The following is a 22,270-nucleotide window of genomic DNA, read 5'->3' on the forward strand; positions in this document are numbered from 1 at the left end:
TCTATATTTAAGGGTCTCTTATGGTTTGCCTCCCTCTCAGTTTTTATCTTATTTTTCTCATCTGTCAAGTTTCTTAAATTCAACATATGAATGAAATCATATGATATCTGTTTTTCTCTGACTGACTTATTTCGCTTCCGTTTTTAATAAGGCCACCCAGTTTTATTGGTAGGGCCACACCCTTATACCTCATTTACACTTAATTACCTACTAAAGGTGTTATCTCCAAATCTAGTCATATTGGGGTTAAGGTTCAACACATGAATGTTAGTCCATAGCAATATATATGTTTGGGAGCACCTGGGTGGCTTAGTCGGTCAAGCGTCCATCCCTTTCTCTCTCTCCCTCTCCCTCAAAATAAACATTATATATATATATTATTTATAAGCATATGTAACATATATACATATATATACATATATATGTATATACGTATATAAAAGTATAAAAAATTATATATAAACATATATATAAATAAACATATATAAACATTAAATATATATTATATAATTATATATTATATATAAACATTACATATAAATAAACATTATATATTATTTATAAGCATATTTATGTAACATATATACATATATATGTATATGCACATATGTATATACATATATATAAACACATATAAAACATATATATATGAATATATGTTTTATTGATTTAAAAACTCCTCTTATGAGGCTCCTGGCTGGCTCATGGGGTAGAGCATATGACTCTCAGTATCAGGGCTTGGGGTCATGAGTTCACGCCCCACATTGGTCATGGAACCTACTTAAAAAAAATGCTCTTATGAAAAAAATATTAACCTCAAATGTTCTCTGCTTAAATTGCATATAACAATTGATTCTCACAAAGCACTTTTGTTGATTTTTACTGAACTTTTGTATCCAGAGCAACATGTTGTTGCTATTGATGAACCAACATAATTCTGTGAATGTTGTTTGATATTTTTGTTAAGGAATAAAATCAAAGTGAAACAACTAACACATATTGAAACTTCACTCTTTCAACAATGATGTGATCAACTTCTTTTCTGCAGTGAATAATGGTTTTTGAATACTGAAAGAATATTTACTCAATTTTTACTGCTGTTTACAATGTTAACAGCTACAGACATAACACACTTTTAAGTTTCATCCGTATTAACAAGCTCTTCATAACTTTTTTTAAAGTTTATTTATTTTGAGAGAGAGAGAGAGAGAACACACATATGCACGGGGAGGGGCAGGGAGAGAGGGACAGAGAGAATCCCAAGCAGGCTCCATGCACTGTCAGCACAGAGCCCAATTCAAGGACTTGCTCACACAAACCACAAGATCATGAGCTGAGCTGAAACCAAGAGTCAGATTCTTAACAGACTGAGCCACATAGGCACCCCATTCTTGACCATAGCTTTTAAGTCTAGACAATCAACAAAATAATAAATAGCCTTGATTTGTCATGCTTGCTGGTGTTTCCATGTTGTAAATGCTGCCTCCATGACCTATTTGAAACTATTAGCCTAATGTCACTGAACATGAAACTGGAAAGAGATGTGCACAGCTCATTATCATATAACATTTCCATAATGCAGATACAATAGACATAAATAACCTCAAGGGCATAGATAATGGGAAAGTGTAGTAAAAATAATTACGAGTTTTGAATGTTTATTACCTTTCTTAAAAATATTTTTTGGGGCGCCTGGGTGGCTCAGTCGGTTGAGCGTCGGACTTCGGCTCAGGTCATGATCTCGCTGTTTGTGAGTTCAAGCCCCGCGTTGGGCTCTGTGCTGACAGCTCAGAGCCTGGAGCCTGTTTCGGATTCTGTGTCTCCCTCTCTCTCTCTGACCCTCTCCCGTTCATGCTCTGTCTCTCTCTGTCTCAAAAATAAGTAAACATTAAAAAAAATTTTTTTTTAAATATTTTTTAACATTTATTTATTTTTGAGAGATAGAGAGAGACAGAGCCTGAGCAGGGAGGGGCAGAGAGAGAGGCAGGCACAGAATCCGAAGCAGGCTCCAGTGTCTGAGCTGTCAGCACAGAGCCTGATGCACAGGGCTCAAATTCACAAACTGCAAGATCATGACCCCAGCCGAGCCCGAAGTCGACCCTTAACCGACTGAGCCCCCCTGGAGGCGCACCTATTACCTTTTTAAAAAAGTAATCTCTACTCCCAAAGTGGAACTTGAACTCACGACCAAGAGATCCAGAGTTGCATGCTCTACTGACTAAGCCACCCATGTGCCCCTGTTATCTATTTTTAATATAACTCACTGTAAATTTATACACTTTAACTTTTAATAATGGCTGTGCATAACAACCAGCTCACGAAATTCTGAAAAATTTAACAATCAGCTCTTGCAAGCCAATATGTGCTGGGTCCAGCATACCACTATGTGCCTACTCCAATTCTACTCAATCATACTGCCCAGTGCCACTGTCAGCAGTCTCTCCTTTTCCCATCAGAAAATTCCCTCATTGAAACCCCTAAATATATTCCTATTCTATTAGAGAATTTATTTAATCTTCTCTTATAATTCAATGACTTTACATTCTGAAAGGACGTAAGTTTCAAGAAAGCAGACGTGATAAACTTAACAATGAGGAATAGAACAAGGTTGAGGACTTTTGGTTAATAGCCTTTTTTTTTTTTTTAAGGTTTTATTTTTAAGTAATCTCTACACCCAGTGTGGGGCTCAAACTTACAGCCCTGAGATCAAGAGTCTCATGCTCTACTGACTCAGGGACCCCAATAGTCTTAAAAATATTCTTAACTAAAATATAGTATACAACTATTCATTTTTAAAATGAAAACATTAATAACTGGTCAGGAAATAATACTAACAATAGTAAGACTGATCAGTGGATGCTGAACCCATTGGGTAAAATGTTGACAGGGGACACATTTCCAAAGCATTATACTAGAGATTTTTTTTAACCAATTACAAGAGGAAAGATGAATCTTTCCCAAGGAGCAACCTGGCAGTTAAAACCTAAGCTAGGAGATCAAATCTAGCATCACAAATATAGTGGGTTATCCTTACACTGTCTCTTGATATGATACAATACAATATTCACAACATTCCCTATAAGAAATTCTTGGCAGAATATTTACTCTGAATCTAATCAAGCCCTTCTAGACCTAACTTTCACTTTATAGGAAATTCAAGGAGACAGAATAACACGTTAAACAACACTGTAAGACAAAAATAAAATGTGAGACCTTCTACAAAACAACTGGCCTGGCCTCTTCAAAAAGTGAGTATTGGGGCCCCTGGGTGGTTCAGTTGGTTAAGCATCCAACTCTTCATTTCAACTCTTAATTTCAGCTTAGGTCATGATCTCACAATTCATGAATTAGAGCCCCGCATCGGGCTCTGTGCTGACAGTGTGGAGCTTGCTTGGAATTTTCCCTCCCTTTCTCTCTGCCCCTATCCCACGTGCACTCTCTCTCTTTCTCAAAATAAATAAACTTAAAAAAAATGAGTATCATTATAAAAGATGGGAGAGCTATTTCAAATTAAAAGAATGTACAAAGTTAAAGCAACCAAATGTTAGTTTGTGTAGATTCTAGATTGAAAAGGTGTAATAAAAGAAATCTGAGGGACATATAAACATTCGATTATGAGATGGATATTAGATGACATTACATGGTTATTGTTAATTTTTTGAGAGGTATGGGATTTACAAGTAAAGTTCCAGGGTGTCTGCAAATTACATTCAAAAGTTTCAGTGAAAGAGCAGTGTATCTAGGTGATGGACCAATAGAGATCATAAAAGCAAATGTAGCAAAATATCAATAATTATTTAATCTAGATGAAAGACATATGAATGTTTATTATTCTCTGATCTCATCTCTGTGTTAAAATTTTCCATATTAAAATGTTAAGAAAAGAATGTAGGGAATTTTGTTATAACAATGTAATACCTTCTGAGTTTTAATAAATTACTATATGATTTTTGGCTTATTACCTAAAATTATATTTAATGATCAATTGGAAATTCAATCTGGTCCTCCAATATTTTTAGAAACAATGAAAAAATCAGTGGGAGCAAAATATGGCACTTTGATATAAAGATTATTCTTTTTTACATTTTTTAATGTTTATTTTTGAGAAAGAGAGAGACAGAACACAAGCAGGGGAGGGGCAGGGAGAGAGGGAGACACAGAATCCAAAGCAGGCTCCAGGCTCTGAGCTGTCAGCACAGAGCCCAATGTGGGGCTTGAACCCACAAACTGTGAGATTGTGACCTGAGCTAAAGTCGGACACTTAAACGACTGAACCACCCAGGCACCCCTGGTATAAGGATTATTTTAAGCTGAAGGCCTCTGAGAAGAAGCAGATAAAAAGGAAAGCTCTCTGCATTACTCCTATTGCCTAAAATAGGACATAAATTTATGAAGTTGTTCCCCCTCCTCTCTCTACTGGAAAGGACAAAAGTTACCTTAATCAGCCCAGAGATGGCAACAAGGAATCTACATAACATACTTTGCTAACTAGCCCTTATCTTTCATTAGATCTCCCATACATTCACCTTCCCCCAATTTGTCACCCTATGAACTCAAAGTCCTCTTCGTTTGGTCACTTCTCTAAAAATTTACTGTTCTTTTGGGAAGATACTCCATAAGCCCAAGTTCTAACCATCTCTTTGAGTTACTCCTTTCTGGGTATTCCCATTGTGTATGCTTCATTCACATGTTAATAAGCTGTTTCTTTTTCTCTTGTTAATCTGTCTTTTGTCAGTCTAATTTTCATGGGCACCAGCCAATGAACTTAAGATGGGTAAAGGGAAAAAAGAAATTTTTCCTCCTCTACAAACGTCAGATGAATTGCAAAAGTATTTGTTACAGAGAGTAATTTTTTCTCAACATCTAACCTGGTATTTCAAATTGTTCCTTTGTTTGGTGCCCTGGAAAAATCAACAGCTATTAAGATTTAGAAGGTTGCAAGGGATGCCTTTCAAAATGTGGAGAGAACCAGTGTGACAAGTTCCCAAAAAGATAACTTTTTAGGAAAACAGATACATGGAAGTTTTGCTCTGTTTCATCTCATTAAAAATATTAAAGCCAGTACATCTTTCAGAAAATCTTTCTTGTGGGGCACCTGGCTGGCTCAGTCAGTATAGCACGTGACTCTTAATCTCAGGGTTGTACATTTGAGCCCCATGTTGGGTGTAGAGATTACTTAAAAGTAAAATCTTTAAAAAAAAAAAAAGAAAGAAAATCTTTTTTGTACTTTCAGGGGTACATGTATCACAGAAGTTAATTTTTTGCCATATTTATTTCAGATTTTTCTGTTTTATCAAACAGTACATACAGTTGAAACCCATCCCCATTCCATTATCCTAACTATCCAGAGCTACCTTTTCACTGAAATCACTGTATTCTTACTGTTCATGTTTTTATACTTTTGTTACATAGATTTATATTACCTCTGTACATGCGCAATAAGCAATATACAGTATAGTTTTCTATCCTTTTATATTTTTCACAGATGGTACCATACTTCATGTATGCTCTTAGAATCTACTTTTTTCAGTCAACAGTGTGTTTAGGATGTAACCATGGTACTACACCTGGGTTTAGTTCATTTATTCTAGCTATCTTATGGTATCCTATTTATGAATTACCAAAATGAATTTATTTGGCATCTTCATGAACATTTAGTCTTTTACCTTTAAAATCAATTCTGGGAGCACAAACAAAAATAAAAATAGATGTGGAATAGTTAGGCCAGAATATCTTCAACTTTGCATATTAAAATAGTTGCAAATTTACTTCTAGTGGTTGCACTTAGAGTATGAGAATATCCTTAATCCCTGCCAACATTTGTTATTTTTAGTTCCCACCAAATCTTATGTGTATGAAAATGGTATATCATATTTGTTCTAATGTACATTTTCCTTAGTAGCAGTGAGTTTGAGCACTCTTTCGCAATTTTATTGGCCATTCAGGTTTTCTCTTCAGTTGCCTTTTTCTACTGGATTGTTTGTCTCTGATACCATCTGCTATTATTAGTTTGTTAGAGTTTTTAATTATTTATTTATTTTTATTTTTGTTGGAGAGGAAAGAGGACGCAAGTGAGCAAGGGGCAGAAAGAGAGAGAGACAAGCAGGGTTCACCTGAAGTGGGGCCCAAGCTCACCCAATGTGGGACTTGAACTCAGGAACCATGAGATCATGACCTGAGCTGAAGTCAGATTTTAATGACTGAGCCACTCAGGCGCCCTTGTTAGAGTTTTTCAAAAAGTATGTTAAGATGTTAAAATTATGTTTTGATACTAGTCCTTTGATAGTGTTGAAATTTTTTCCTTTGCCTTTGAAACCTAAATAAAAATAGTAAGTGAATATATGGAGGAAGGATCTGTCCCACAACATTAGGCCCCAAGCTTAACCAGAGACTGCCTGGCCATGGCTCCATGAAGCTATCAAATTAAGATAAATGAAAAGGGCACAAACCAAGTTGCTTTCCAAATGGCTCATGGTTTGCTTGCCTGATTTATGAAGGATGATACTCCCCATTAAAACTCTTTTTAGTAGGTTGACTTCATTTTGCTGACTGAACCAACATAATCGTTTTATTCTAATAATCGAGTTCCTTTCATTACATGCTTTTTGCTTCTTGTGCATTCTCGGACAGGCTGAAGGTAGACGAAAATGGAACACAATGGAGGTTCTAGAAATGTTACCAAGAAGAAATCATTTATTTCAAATGGATGAAAATAAGGAGGTAACAACTTATCAGATTGTACTATGATTATTTTTACAAATGATGCTCACTTTTAGTAACTGCTAGATTTTCTTCTACTGCTGTTTCTCCCTAGAGCAGAAGCATCACAAAGACTATATTTTCTCCACTCCCGTGCTATTCTCTTGGGCTTCAAATGAAACTATAGATCCTGAAGTGGATTCCAGGACAGTGTTTCAGGCAACTTAGGGACAGTGTGAAATATACTGAAGTCATAGTGGAAGAAGCTGAAGCTACTGTGCCAAGATATATGAGCTTCCAGTGGTTAGTGTTGACTATTGAATGCAGTGACATCTATCATTTTCTCCTTTGTAAGGTATCATAAACCATTTTATGTTTTTTGAATAGTCTATTATTATTATTATTATTATTATTATTATTATTCACATATGACACTCTATTACTTTCAGGTATACAACATTGATTTGATACTTCTATACATTGGGCAATAATCACCACCATAAGTCTAGTTGTCTGTCACCATACAAATTTACAAATTTGTTTTTCTTATGATGAGAACTTTTAAGATTTACTCTTGGCAACTTTCAAGTATACAATACCAGTTTATTGACTATAGTCACCATTGCTGTACATTACATGCCCATTGCATATTTATTTTATATCTGGAAGTTTATATTTCTTGATCCCCGTCGCTCATTTTGCTTACCCCCATACCACCTCCCCTTTGGCAACTACCAATCTGTTTTCTTTGTGAGTTTTGTTTTGTTTGTTCATTTGCCTTTTTTGTTTTGTTTTGTTTTTGTTTTAGATTCCATTTAGCAAAATACCCACAAGGTCCATCCATGTTGATGCAAATGGCAAGATTTCCTTTTTTAATGGCTGAATAGTATTCCTGTGTGTGTGTGTGTGTGTGTGTGTGTGTGTGTGTGAGAGAGAGAGAGAGAGAGAGAGAGAGATAGAGACAGAGACAGAGAAAGACAGAGAGAGACTTCCTCTTTATCCATTCATCCATTCATGGACACTTATGTTGCTTTTGTATTGTGGCTATTCTAAATAATCCTGCAGTGAGCATAGGGGTGCATATATCTTTTTGACTTAGTATTTTAGTTTTCCTTGGACATTTTATGTTTTACGTTATATACGGATGATATTTAACACCCCTTCCTTTTCTTTTTGTTTAACAATTGGAATTTTCCCCGCTGGTGTATATATTTACTTTCTTCCTTGATCAGTGTGTTTGCTAGTGTTAAATCAAGGAGGTCACTAGACTGAAGGTGATTCTAGTACCTTATCAGAATTAAGTGAGCAATCCAAAACCGAACCCTGTAAATGCCTCAAGGTTAAGAAAACAAAATCTAAGGATAATCAATCGCAAAGAGCCAACTTGACTTTCCAAATAAGGCAAATATTTAAGCTATAGCCAATCAAAATAATTTCCTTGCTTTGCTTCTGCCTTTACTCCATAAAAGTCTTTCTCCTAGCTCCTATCGTGGAGCACTTGTTACCACTTCTGGCTTGGTTGGCACTGCCTGATTCGAACTGATTTTTGCTCAAATAAGATCTTAACATTTTTAATGTGCCTTAGTTTTACCTTTAATAATAGTGAATAGGGGCGCCTGGGTGGCGCAGTCGGTTAAGCGTCCGACTTCAGCCAGGTCACGATCTCGCGGTCCATGAGTTCGAGCCCCGCGTCAGGCTCTGGGCTGATGGCTCGGAGCCTGGAGCCTGTTTCCGATTCTGTGTCTCCCTCTCTCTCTGCCCCTCCCCCGTTCATGCTCTGTCTCTCTCTGTCCCAAAAATAAAAAAAAAAAAAACAAAAAAAAAAAACGTTGAAAAAAAAATAATAGTGAATAACTTACCAAATATACACGTTTGTCTTAGTCAGGACTCTGTTGACTGTAACAGAAATTAATCCCAAACAGACTTATGGGGAAATGGGGCCAAAGTAATTACTTTGAAAAGACCAGAGGGACCGTAATAATCCAAGCTTGATTCTCAGTGGGTTCAGTCTGGTCCCCTAAATTATTTTTTATTTATTCACTTTTTTTTTAAATTTATTTTTAAGTAAGTTCTATGCAACCCCAGAGATCAAGAATCACATGCTCTACCAACTAAGCCAGTCAGGTGCTCCCTCTTTTTTTGTTTAAAGAGTGTGCTTGAATATGAAGGGTTTTTTATTTTATTTTATTTTAATGTTTGTTTATTTATTTTGAGAGAGAGAAGGAAAGAGAGAGAGAGAATGCATGTGCATGCAAGTGGGGGTGGGGCAGAGAGAGAGAGAGAGAGAGAGAGAGAGAGAATCCTAAGCAGGTTCTGCACTATCAGGACAGAGCCTGATGCAAGGCTTGATCCCATGAACTGTAAGATCATGACCTGAGCTGAAATCCAAGAGTGGGATGCCTAAGTGACTGAATCACCCAGGCGCTCCTAATTTATTTATTTATTTTTATTTTAAAAAAACTTTTTTAAACATTTATTCATTTTTGAGAGTGAGAAAGACAGAGCATGAATGGGGGAGGGGCAGAGAGAGAGGGAGACAGAATCCGAAGCAGGCTCCAGGCTCTGAGCTGTCAGCACAGAGCCTGATGTGGAGCTCAAACCCACAAACTGTAAGATCATGACCTGAGCCGAAGTCAGACGCTTAACTGACTGAGCCACCCAGGCGCCCCTATTTTATTTTTAAAGTAAGCTCTACCCCCAGTGTGGGGCTTGACCTCAGGACCCCGAGATCAAGAGTCATATGCTCTCCCAGTTGATCTAGCCAGGCACCCCTGGTCTCATAAATTCTTAACCTATCGTTAAGATAGATGGTCCAGGCTTAGGTCATTCACCCACTCTTGTCTGAACGGAGTAGTAAGGGGAGGATGTATGGGATCAGCCTCATCTGAAACTCTATGCCTGTTGCTATGAAAAGAACAATGTATGGATGCCAGGAAAGCAAAAACAATATAGTTCCATTTCAATCATCCTTTTTTATCCAATGCTTTTTATATTTTTGCTTCTCCCCCTCCCCCAATGTCTGTCAATCAATTTTGACTTGATAAGAGTTACCTCAGGGTGGACATCAATTCCCGTTATCCAGCTTATTTTAATTGAAGGAAGAAAATTTTGCTGTAACACACCCCCAAAGCTGAAGCAGTTGGCTACTAAAAGGCCATTACTCCTTTTGGATAGAAATTGGCTGATGGAGCAAGAATTGATTCCGGAGTTATTGATGATTTGGCTCTCCCCAGTTTTCGGGGGTGGGGGGGTTCTACTGAACCATCAAGTCATCAATTTGCTCATTTCTGCTTCCATCAGTGATTAATGATCCTGAGGTTGGATAGGGCATCTTTGCAATTGCTAAGTGCTGAGTCATTCATCTCATTAAGAATACATTCCTACCTTCATTTGCTGCCTGAAAAGTAAGCCCCAGAAGCTCTGCAGATATAGCATGACTATGAGATCTTAACTATGCATGAATGTATATGTAAGCGTGTTTTCCTTTGTTTTTGACTGAGCTGTTTTTATAATCCATAAATCGTAGATAACTGATAGCAAGGCAACTAGTTTTTGTCTATTTTGTTAGTTTTCTATTGCTGCTTTTCTTTTCCTTTTTTATTATTTTTTTTAAGTAGGCTCCATGCCCAATGTGGGGCTTGAACTTATGACCCTGAGATCAAGAGTTGTATGCTCTACCAACTGAGCCACCCAGGTGCCCCTCTATTGCTGTTTCTAAAAACTGCCATGAATTTGGCATCTTAAAGCAACACAAATTTACTTTCTTACAGTTCTGGAAACTAGAAGTCCCACACAGGTTCCCCTGGGCTAAGATCAAGGTAACTGCAGAGCTCCATTACTTTCTGGAGGCTGTAGGGAGAATTATATTTGCTTGCCTTTTCTAGCTTTTAAAGGCCACCCCATTCCTGAGCTCTTGGATCCCTTTCTCTATCTTCTAAATCAGCAATGTTGCATCTTTCTGACCATCCTTCCGTAGTCACAGCTCCCTCTGACTCTCTCCTGCTTACCCTCTTCCACGTTTAAAGACCCTTGTGATTACATTGAACCCATCTGGATAATCCAAGATAATCTCTACAATTAGGTCATCTGATTAGCAATCTTAATTCCCTCTGTATCAACTCAATTCCCCTTCACTCCCTAACATATTGACAGGTTCTGAGGATTAGGCTGGGACATTTTGGAGGTGGGGGAAGTAGGCATTATTCTGCCTTCCACCATCTATAGACATGCAAATAAATTCTGCCAAATGGAGATTGCTTTGACATCTCTACCCACCCACTCCTGTAGCAAAATCCACTTTTCCTTCCATTTCAACATTCCTTTACTCTATAGGAAGTTGTAGATCTTTGACTTCACCTTTGAACCAATTTTAACAGATTTCCCAGTTCTCTCATTATTTAATGAGCTACATAAAATCTTCGACATGTGTTTATCTTATACATCATATGAAATAAATTATTAGCTTATAAATACTTATGGGTCATGATTGTACCTTATTTTGAAAATTTATCAGAGGCTTAGGTACTAGAGATTGAAAAAATAGAAATGTATACACTAGAGATACATCGTAGGGCTTCAGGAAATGATGGTATACCTCAATCTCTTCCATCTTCTTATAGATTTCAACGTGATCAGGAGATAGACTTGGCTGGGACTCCAACAGCTACCGGTTGAAAGTCAGAGATCAGGTTACTTCCTTCTGACATTTGAAACTCAAGTTTGAATCCTAGTCCATTCAAGGGAATTGTCTAAGATCATCTATCTGTTCATTACTCTACCTGGACTTCAGAAGTTTTACAATCTACTTTTTAAAAAGAAAGCTGGGGCTTCTGGGTGGCTCAGTCAGTTGATAGTCCAACTCTTGATTTCGGCTCAGGTCATAATCTCACAGTTCTTGAGATCAAGCCCGGAGTCTGGCTCTGCACTGACAGCATGGATTCTCTCTCTCCCTCTCTCTCAGCTTAGGATTCTCTCTCTCCCTCTCTCTCTGGCCCTCCCCCCACTCTCTTTCTCAAAATAAATAAATAATAAAAACATTAAAAATTTTTTTAAAAAGTAAAAATTAAAAGGAAAGTTAACAATGAACTAACCCCTACCTCCAGTCATTGACCCACAAATAGTGATTTTGCGAGATGAAGTGAAAATGTTAAGCATTTTTGCTTAAAAGCGTAAAGCATCTGGTTCATCTTCACAGGGAAGTTGGAGTATTCTGGTCTGATACAGCAACCACCCTGGCTCTGTTTCCTTTCCCTTGGAGCACTCAACCAGCTCTGACAGAACAGCTTCCGGTAAACTTGTTACCCTACCTATTGCATCCAGAAGGTCAACATTTCCAGTAGTCTAGAAGAAACAGAGAGAGAGAAGACAAGAAGCTTCCTTATTACAAATCCAAATCCTTTTCATTTGCTATTTCATCACAGAGTAGCTGGCCACTAACTCTATAGATCAAAATTGTGCTATCCAGCTATGCTTTAAATATAATAAAATTTCAGTAAAATAAAAATGTGAATAATAATAAAATAAATAATGGGATTTGGTAGGGATTGCATTGGGTAATATAGACATTTTAACAATATTTCTTCTTCTAATCCATAAGCCTGGAATGTTTTTCCATTTTTTTTGGTGTCCTCTTCAATTTCTTTCATCCGTGCTCTATACTTTTTAGAGTACAGATCTTTTACCTCTTTGGTTAGGTTTATTCGTAGATATCTAATGTGTTTGGTGTAATTATGAATGGGATTGATTCCTTGATTTCTCCTTCTGTTTCTTCATTATCGGTGTATAGAAATGCAATAGATTTCTGTATATTGATTTTGTACTCTCTGACTTTACTTATTTTGTGTATCAGTTCTAGCAGTTTTTTGGTGGAGTCTTTTGGGTTTTCTTTCTCTCTCTCTCTCTCTCTTTTTTTTTTAATGTTTATTTATTTTCAAGAGAGAGAGAATGAGAGTTCATGTGTTACTGGGGGGAAGGCAGAGAGAGGGAAACAGGGGGGCTCAAACTCATGAGCCATGAGATCATGACCTGAGACGAAGGCAAATGCTTAACCGACTGAGCCACCCAGGCGCCCCAGAATGTTTTGGGTTTTCTATATAGAGAGTATCCTGTCCTCTGCAAATAGTGAAAGTTTGACTACTTCCTTGCCAGTTTGAATACCTTTTATTTCTTTTTGTTGCCTGATTACTGAGGCCAGGATTTCCAGCACTATGATGAACAGTGGTGAGAGTGGACATCCCTGTCTTGTTCCTGACTGTAGAGGAAAAGTTTTCAGGTTTTCCCCACTGAGGACATTAACTGTGGATTTTTCATGTAATGGGATTTGTAAGCTCAGTAGAAGCCTGAAAAAGTCAGTTTTGGGTGCTATATTTATCCTTTTTTTTTTTTTAAGTTTATTTATTTATTTTGAGAGAGAGAGAGTGCACACGTGTGTGCAAGTGGGCAAGAGATAGAGAGAGAGAGAGAGAGAGAGAGAGAGAGAGAGAATCCCAAGCAGGCTCCATGCTGTTAGCTCAGATCTTGACTCAGGGCTTGAATTCACAAACTGTGAGATCATGATCTGAGCTGAACCAAGAATCTGACACTTAACTGACTGAGACACCCAGGCATCCCTATATTTATCCTTTTGATCAAAGTCCTAAAGAGTAATTTTACATTTATTTGTCTGTGGCCTACATATTTTTTCCTTTTGTGAAGAAAATTATTTGTATTTTATTTTATTTTTAAAAATTTTTTAATGTTTATTTTTGAGAGAGGGAGAGGGACAGAGACAGAGCATGAGCAGAGGAGGGGCAGAGAGAGAGGGAGACACAGAATCTGAAGCAGGCTCTAGGCTCTGAGCTGTCAACACAGAGCCCAATGTGGGACTCGAACTCACAAGAACCGTGAGATCATGACCTAGGCCAAAGTTGGACGTTTAACTCACTGAGCCGCAAAGCACCCCAAAATTATTTATATTTTATATATTTTTAAAAATTTAATTGTTTTTATTTTTTTAAATTTATATCCAAATCAATTAGCATATAGTGCAACAACGATTTCAGGAGTAGATTCCTTTGTACTCCTTACCCATTTAGCCCATCCCCCCTCCCACAACCCCTCCAGTAACCCTCAGGGTGTTCTCCATATTTATGAGTCTCTTCTGTTTTGTCCCCCTCCCTGTTTTTATATTATTTTTGTTTCCCTTCCCTTATGTTCATCTGTTTTGTCTCTTAATGTCCTCATATGAGTGAAGTCAAATGATTTTTGTCTTTCTCTGACTAATTTCACTTAGCATAATACCCTCCAGTTCCATCCACGTAGTTGCAAATGGCAAGATTTCATTCTTTTTGATTTCTGAGTAATACTCCATTATATATATATATATATATATATATATATATATATATATATATATATATACCACATCTTCTTTATCCATTCATCCATCGATGGACATTTGGGCTCTTTCCATACTTTGGCTGTTATTGATAATGCTGCTATAAACATGGGGGTGCATGTGTCCCTTCAAAACAGCACACCTGTATCCCTAGGATAAATGCCTAGTAGTGCAATTGCTGGATCATAGGGAAGTTCTATTTTTAGTTTTTTGAGGAACCTCCATACTATTTTGCAGAGTGGCTGCACCAGCTTGCATTCCCACCCACAATGAAAAAGATCCTCTTTCTCCGCATCCTTGCCAACATCTGTTGTTGCCTGAGTTGTTAATGTTAGCAATTCTGACAGGTGTAAGGTGGTATCTCATTGTGGTTTTGATTTGTATTTCCCTAATGATGAGTGATGTTGAGCATTTTTTCATGTGTCGATTGGCCATCTGGATGTCTTCTTTGGAGAAGTCTCTATTCATGTCTTTTGCCCATTTCTTCACTGGATTATTTGTTTTTTGGGTGTTGAGTTTGATAAATTCTTTATAGATTTTGTATACTAACCCTTTATCTGATATGTCATTTGCAAATATCTTCTTCCATTCTGTCAGTTGCCTTGTAGTTTTGCTGATTGTTTCCTTTGCTGTGAAGAAGCTTTTTATTTTGATGAGGTCCCAGTAGTTCATTTTTGCTTTTGTTTCCCTTGCCTCTGGAGATGTGTTGAGTAAGAAGTTGCTGTGGCCAAGATCAAAGAGGTTTTTGCCTGCTATCTCCTCGAGGATTTTGATGGTTTCCTGTCTTACATTGAGGTCTTTCATCCATTTTGAATTTATTTTTGTGTCTGGTGTAAGAAAGTGGCCCAGGTTCATTCTTCTGCACGTTGCTGTCCAGTTTTCCCAGCACCACCACTTGCTGAAGAGACTGTCTTTATTCCATTGGATATTCTTTTCTGCTTTGTCAAAGATTAGTTGGCCATACGTTTGTAGGTCCATTTCTGGGTTCTCTATTCTGTTCCATTGATCCGAGTGTCTGTTTTTGTGCCAGTACCATACTGTCTTGATGATTACAGCTTTGTAGTATAGCTTGAAGTCTGGGATTGTGATGCCTCCTGCTTTGGTTTTCTTTTTCAAGATTGCTTTGGCTGTTCGGGGTCTTTTCTGGTTCCATACACATTTTAGGATTATGTGTTCTAGCTCTGTGAAGAATGCTGGTGTTATTTTGATAGGGATTGCATTGAATATGTAGATTGCTTTGGGTAGTATTGACATTTTAACAATATTTGTTCTTCCCATCCAGGAACATGGAATCTTTTTCCATATTTTTGTGTCTTCAATTTTTTCATAAGCTTTCAAAATTATTTGTATTTTAAAGGGTAGATTTCCTACACTTTAATGTTCTTCATTATAAAAATAATATATGCTTATATTAGAAAATTTGGAAAAACATTTTATTATTTTATTTTTTTAATGTTTATTTATTTTTTGAGAGAAAGAGAAAGCAAGAGAGATCCTGTGTGCATGAGAAGGGGAGGGGCAGAGAGAGTGAAATCCCAAGCAGGCTCCATGCAGACGGCACAGAGCCTCACTTGGGGCCCAAACTCATGAAGCTGTGAGATCATTACATGAGCTGAAACCAAGAGTCGGACATTCAATCGACCAAGCCACACAGGCGCCCCTGGAAAAACACTTTAAAAATAAGAAAAAAAGTTATTCACAACACAACCATCCAGATTGCTATTGGCTTTTATTACTGCCTAAGTTTTTGTTGGATTTTTTTCTTACATTGTAATAATCTTTCATACATAAAATGTTTATATTGTCTTTTCACTCAATATAATCAGCAATTCCTATGTCATTGTTACATAATTTTTTGGCTACATAATTTTTCACCAGCTTGATATTCTGTAGTTTAAGTGACATTTGCATATTTCTTATCTTTATGTCTATGATAAGGTTTGTCTTTTATGGTAGCTTCAAATTTATTTATTCAATTTTTTATTACTGCTTCTTGTTAATTAAGCAATTTATATAAGTTTATTAAGAACAAAATTCAGTAGTTATATTAACAACATCAAAATACAGAATTCAGATTCTTTAAATTTCTCCAGTAGAAGCTTTAAAAAAACCCATAAAACTCAATACAGATCACAAGAAGTCCAGCTAGTTTTAAAGGCAATCAGAAATTTTCCTTTCCATCAAAATCATTGTTATCCATAGTATATAGCAATAAACATTTTGATCACTAACCACAAGCTTAGTAAGAACAACTTCTAAAAGTAGACAGCGAGCATATAATACAAAAATAAAATGGAAGTCAGTGTTAAGCACTATTCTCTTTGGTTTTATTCAGAGCTGTTTTTTCAGTATTTGTTCATTTATTCATTAAATATTGAAGGAGCACTAACTAGATACTAGACATTGGAGAGAGGACAGTTAATAAGAAATACTTTATAGCGTTCATTCTGGGGCTGACTGGATCATCTTCAAATTCTTTTTTTTCTTTTAATGTTTATTTATATTTGAAAGAGGCGGGGGGGGGATAGGGAGAGAGAAAGAGAGAGAGAGACTGAGAGCAAGCAGAGGAAGGGCAGAGAGAAAGGGAGACACAGAATCTGAAGCAGGCTCCAAGCTCCGAGCTGTCAGCACAGAGCCCGATGTAGGGCTTGAACTCACAGGCCGTGAGATCATGACCTAAGCCGAAGTCGGACACTTAACCGACTGAGCCATCCAGGCGCCCCAATCATCTTCAAATTCTTTTGCATGCTATAAAATGTTTCCTGGGCTCTGTCTGCTAATGTTGAAGAATCAGAACCGTGTGCTGGGTTATTCAAAAGGCACTGCCCCTCTCTTGGTGTTCATGTCTTCAGTGGTAGCTGGTTAATGTGACTGTGACAACACCTAGGCTTGTTGTTATAAAGGGAGGGATATTTGTGGTCTCTCAGAAAAAGGAAGTCCTGTGGAGAGGGCAGCTTGCTGTGGGAAGCAGCCATTCTGCAGCACCCACAGGAGGAGGAAGCTGGGGATTAAAACAAAAACAAAAACAAAACAACCAAACTCTCTTTTCCTACCTACCTCGGATCTTCTCCCCGATCTAATCTCCAGGGATCCCCACTGGCAAAATCCAAATGGAAGCCGAAGAGCAAGGAAGTTTATCGATGCAGTCGGTAAAGCTCAGATTCCCAGAGCCGGGAACAGAGCAGAGCAGAGCAGTGGATCTGGAGGAACAAACAAAATCTTCAGTACGAATAGTATAAAATGAGTAGTATTGCTGTGCCCATGTTGCAGGTGTGGAAACTGAGGGTACAGAGAGGTTAATTAATGCGCCCATAGACAATAGGGGGACAAAATTGGCATTTACATCAAGCGTTTATGTTTAATTACTATATATACTGCCATTTTTTCTCCATGATATCTCCTAAATAGTGCCACACACAGTAGAGTTCCTCAGGAAATACTTTTTTTGCAAAGGAAGGAAAAGGAAAAGTGAAGAGAAAACTATTTAGAAAGAATTTAAGTTAGCTCTGTGAAAGAATGTCTTGGGTTAGCAAAGTCAACAGAGGTACTTCTAGCAAATTTTCATGAACCTGATAAATCCTTGTTTTTAAGAATTGCTCAGATGTACTCTACCTGAGGTGGTAACTAGACTTAGCATTTTCTTATGTAAAAAAATAGTAAGTCACTATGATGTACACCTGAAACTACTAAACTGTTGTATGTTAATTACACTTCAATTAAAAGTATAATTTTCATTATACTCTGCCTGAAGGTGAGGGGTGTGAATCAGAGAGTTTAGATCCAAGGCCCTATGTCTCCACCATTCTGTCCAGTCAAACTTTTTTGTATTGTGGCAAAAACACGTAACATAAAATTTACCATTTTAACCATTTCTAAGTGTATGGTTCAGTGACATTAAGTACGTTTACATCGTCCTGTAACCATCTATCTCTAGGAATTTTTCACCTTCCCAAAATGAAACTCTGCATCCATTAAACAGTATGTCTGTACATATTTGGAATAATAATACTGTCTAACTCATAAGCCCTCTCAGGTTGATTAGAGAGAAAGATATTTGGAATATTTGTAAGATACATCTGCAGAATATTGGCTTTCAAATATCCATTTGTAGGGTGAAATTAAAGCTAACAAACACGGGGTGCCTGGGTGGCACAGTGGGTTAAGCATCTGACTTTGGCTCAGGTCAAGGTCTCACAGTTTGTGAGTTCAAGCTCCATATCAGGCTGTCAGTGCAGAGCCTGCTTCAGATCTTCTGTCCCCTTTGCTCTCTGCCCCTTCCCGGCTCATGCTCTCTCTCTTTCTCAGAAATAAATAAACATTAAAAACTTAAAAAAAACCCAACGAACACATAATGTGGGGTGCCTGGCTGCCCCAATCAAGAGAGCATGTGACTCTTGATCTCGGGATTGTAAGTTCAAGCCCCATGTTGGGATTACTTAAAAATGAAATCTTTAGAAAACAAACAAGCACATAATGTAAAAAAAACAAAAACAAAAACAAAAACAAAAACAAAACAAGCACATAATGTAATCATATTGTTTTTACTGAAGTGCCTTACAGTAGGTTATAAATCAGAGTTGTCCAACAGACATGTAGGCTGTATATGGAATTTAAAATTTTCTACTAAAGTGAAATGTAACACATGAAGTTAATTTTAGCATATTTATCTAACCAATATATCCAAAACACTATCATTTCATTGTGTAATCAATATTACAAAATTTTAATCAGATATTTTACATTCTTTTTTTCATATAAACCTTCAAACTCCGATGTATACTAGAGCACAGCTTAGTTTGTATTAGTCACATTTTAATTGTTCACCAGCTGCATATAATAGTGACTACTAAATGAGATAGCACATATCTATCCTATCCAACCTGTTTGTTCTTTTTTAAAAAATTTTTTTCGTTTGCTTATTTTTGAGAGACAGAGCACGAGTGGGGGAGGGGAGAGAGAGAGGGAGACACAGAATCCGAAGCAGGCTCCAGGCTCTGAGCTGTCAGCACACAGCCTGATACGGAGTTCAAACCCACGAATTGTGAGATCATGACCTGAACCGAAGTCAGACACCTAACTGACTGAGCCACCCAGGAACCCCTAACCTGTTTATTCTCATAGAAACAGACCGATTAGTAGCTAGACAGATGCTTAGAACTAGAGATCCTTCTTTGTGAAGTGTAGGTTCAGTACCTTTCAGAAGGGGCTCAGGGGTCACTCAGTTGAGCATCTGACTCTTGATTTCAGCTCAGGTCCTGATCCCAGGATCATGGGATCAAGCCCCACATCGGGCTCCACACTTGGGGTGCTTGAGATTCTCTCCTTTCCCTCTGCGCCTCTCCCTTCCTTGTGCTCTCTCTGTTTAAAATAAAAAAATCTTAAGTGTTAAAACATTATGTGTTTTATTTGCAGATTCAAAAGAAATTTCTCTCGGTCTGGTCTTGACCTAGCAGTGATTTTAGTACTATCTCTTTCAGATGCCTAATGTCTTCAGAAGCAGCCCAACAATGTGAAATACTTGATATACGTCCCCGGCAGGGACACAAACTACTCCACCAGCTGCCCTCCTTCATGTCAGGAAAAACAGTCCAATATATTTCTGGTCTACTACAAAATCTCAGAGGGTTGAAACAACCCAACACAGAAAAAAAGAAAATGAGCTAGGATTCAACCACTTGCTCTCATGAAAAGCATCAATAGTTAATAATGTTTAAAATTCACAGGATGCTAGATAGGGCGCCTGGGTGGCTCAGTCGGTTGAGTGTCCGACTTCGGCTCAGGTCATGATCTCGCGGTTCGTGAGTTTGAGCCCTGCGTGGGGCTCTGTGCTGACAGCTCAGAGCCTGGAGCCTGCTTCGGATTCTGTGTCTCCCTCTCTCTCTCTCCCCCTCCCCTGCTTGTGCTCTGTCTCTCTCTATCTCTCAAGAATAAATAAATTTTTAAAAAGTTTTTAAATTCACAGGATGCTAGAGACAAAAGAGTCCTCAAACATCATCTAGCATAATCCCTTTCCTTTTACAACTGGGACAACTATGGACAAGAGAAGTAGGGTGAGTCAAGCTTTCAGTCTCACAATGTGATGTGGCAGTAATCTTACAACTCATTGTCCAGAAAGTCCTTCCAAGCCATCGGTGCTCCCTGACTCTGTAAGGCAGACACATTCTTTTTATTTGTATTTTTATTTATTAGCTACAACATTGAGTGTGTTTATACCACTACCAAAAAGAACCGTGTTACTGAGGAAAAGCATTGTTGCTTAGAGATTAGTGGTTTGATTCTTGAATATGGAACTTTTCTATACGGTAACACAGAGTGATTAAGAGGTCTCAGGATCTCATCTAAACCTAAGTACCTCCCAAAGGCCCCATCTCAAAATACTATCACAGGGTGGGTAGGGTTCAACTTAATGAATTTTGGGGCAGGACAAAATTCAGCCTGTAGCAATCAGGAAACTCACACGTACCAGATTTTTCTTTCTTCCAAATATTTGTAACTGATGGCATGGTCATGAACAGAGAAGAGAGAACTATATCCACCTGTTCCCTAAACCTCACTCTTCTTGATATATTTTGACTAACAGGATACTGACTTTTCTTGGGATTTTGCTTAACCATATGCAAGCTTTCCTCTCAAATTGCTAGACCAAAATTTTCTTCTAAGAAATATTTTTAATAATAAATTGGCATTAACAAAGCTATACAAATATCCATGAATTTTTAATAGCAAAGTACTTAGTATTATAGATTGGATTATGTTCCCCACCCTAAAAAAGAGACATTGAAGTCCTAACCCCCCAGTATTTCAGAATGTGACCTTATTTAGAAAGAGGGTTGGTGCAGATGTAATTAGTTAGCTAAGGTCATACTGAATGGGATGACCCCTAATCCAATACGACTGGCCTTATAAGAAAATGACAATGCAAAAAACACAAACATAGGGAGAATGCCACGTAAAGACAGAAGATTGGAAAAATGCATCTATAAGCCAAGGGACACCAAAGATCTGCCAAACTGCTAGATGCTAGGAAGAGGTGAAGAAGTATTCTCCTATTTAGAGGAAGCATAGTCTGGCCTGGATTTCAGACTGGCTTCCAGAAGTATGAGGCAGTAAATGCCCGCCGTTTTAAGCCACCTAGTTTGAAATACTTTGTTACGAAAGCCCTGCAATATGAATACAATGGTCTGTCTTCTGCAATTGTAACAGACTAGTTAGAGGCAGTTTATTTTCTTATTTTAAGTTTGTATTTATCCTTTTTTTTTTTCTTTTTCAGATACGGTGAGAAAACAGGAGGTGACCAGAATTTATGCTTCCTTTTTAAAATTCAGAGCTAGCAAAGTGCATCACAGGGAGCAAAAACCAAACCAAGAAGAAAGTAAATATGTTGTTTTATTTAATCCCAGAAAATGAAGAGAATATTTGCTGCATGGAGTGGCTTATTGCCAGAGCAGTTGTTGGGGAAACAGCTATTCATACATTAAAAATGACATTTACAGAATCAACTATCAAATTATTCGCAGAAAACATTTAAAATGAAATTTTTGTTTTCATTTAAGACATTTAAAATGAAATTTAATTCCCAACTCCAATATCAAAGAAGGTTATGAACATTGTTTACAATATTAATTATGCAGAGTAGGGGGAGGGTTGCAGACTCACAAATGAGTTGCCAGTTTAGATGGAAACCACTCACTCTGAAAAGTCTAAGAGATTTCTTTGAAGTACCACGTGCTTCAAACGCTGGGAGAATATTGGAGACTCATGGAGGTTTCTAAGACCTTATACTTTACCGGAATCATTTTTAATTTTTTTTTTTAACGTTTACTTATTTTTGAGACAGAGAGAGACAGAGCATGAACAGGGGAGGAGCAGACAGAGAGGGAGACACAGAATCTGAAAGAGGCTCCAGGCTCTGAGCTGTCAGCACAGAGCCCGACGCGGGGCTCGAACTCACGGACCGTGAGATCATGACCTGAGCCGAAGTCAGACGCTTAACCGACCAAGCCACCCAGGCGCCCCCAGAATCATTTTTGAAGTTAAAACATTTCTTCACATCCTGTCACATCATAAAATAGAATATGCCCTCTACTGATGTTTATGAAAATCCAAGAATGCCCAAGTCAAGTTCTTTTGTGTACAAATAACCTCTCTGTTCAATACTGAAAACAGGCAGGGGACACCTGGCTGGCTTGGTCGGTG

At 37.7% G+C, this 22,270-nt stretch overlaps 1 long non-coding RNA gene across 4 annotated transcripts in view; it reads left to right on the top strand.

Annotated features, from left to right (window-relative positions):
• The window catches only part of LOC122218285, a 23,332-nt gene extending 1,763 nt beyond the window's left edge, over positions 1-21,569 (top strand). The window contains exons 2-6 of one of the 4 annotated variants that reach the window (XR_006201969.1): positions 6,631-6,720; positions 6,815-7,054; positions 11,894-11,987; positions 20,037-20,124; positions 21,345-21,569. This is a non-coding gene — a long non-coding RNA (uncharacterized LOC122218285). The remainder of the gene's footprint in view (positions 1-6,630; positions 6,721-6,814; positions 7,055-11,893; positions 11,988-20,036; positions 20,125-21,344) is intronic. The other 3 variants (XR_006201972.1, XR_006201971.1, XR_006201970.1) reach the window with 3 other exon arrangements.
• Positions 21,570-22,270: the final 701 nt, after the last annotated feature.

Source organism: Panthera leo, chromosome B1 (genome assembly GCF_018350215.1).
Source record: "Panthera leo isolate Ple1 chromosome B1, P.leo_Ple1_pat1.1, whole genome shotgun sequence".
NCBI lineage: Eukaryota > Metazoa > Chordata > Mammalia > Carnivora > Felidae > Panthera > Panthera leo.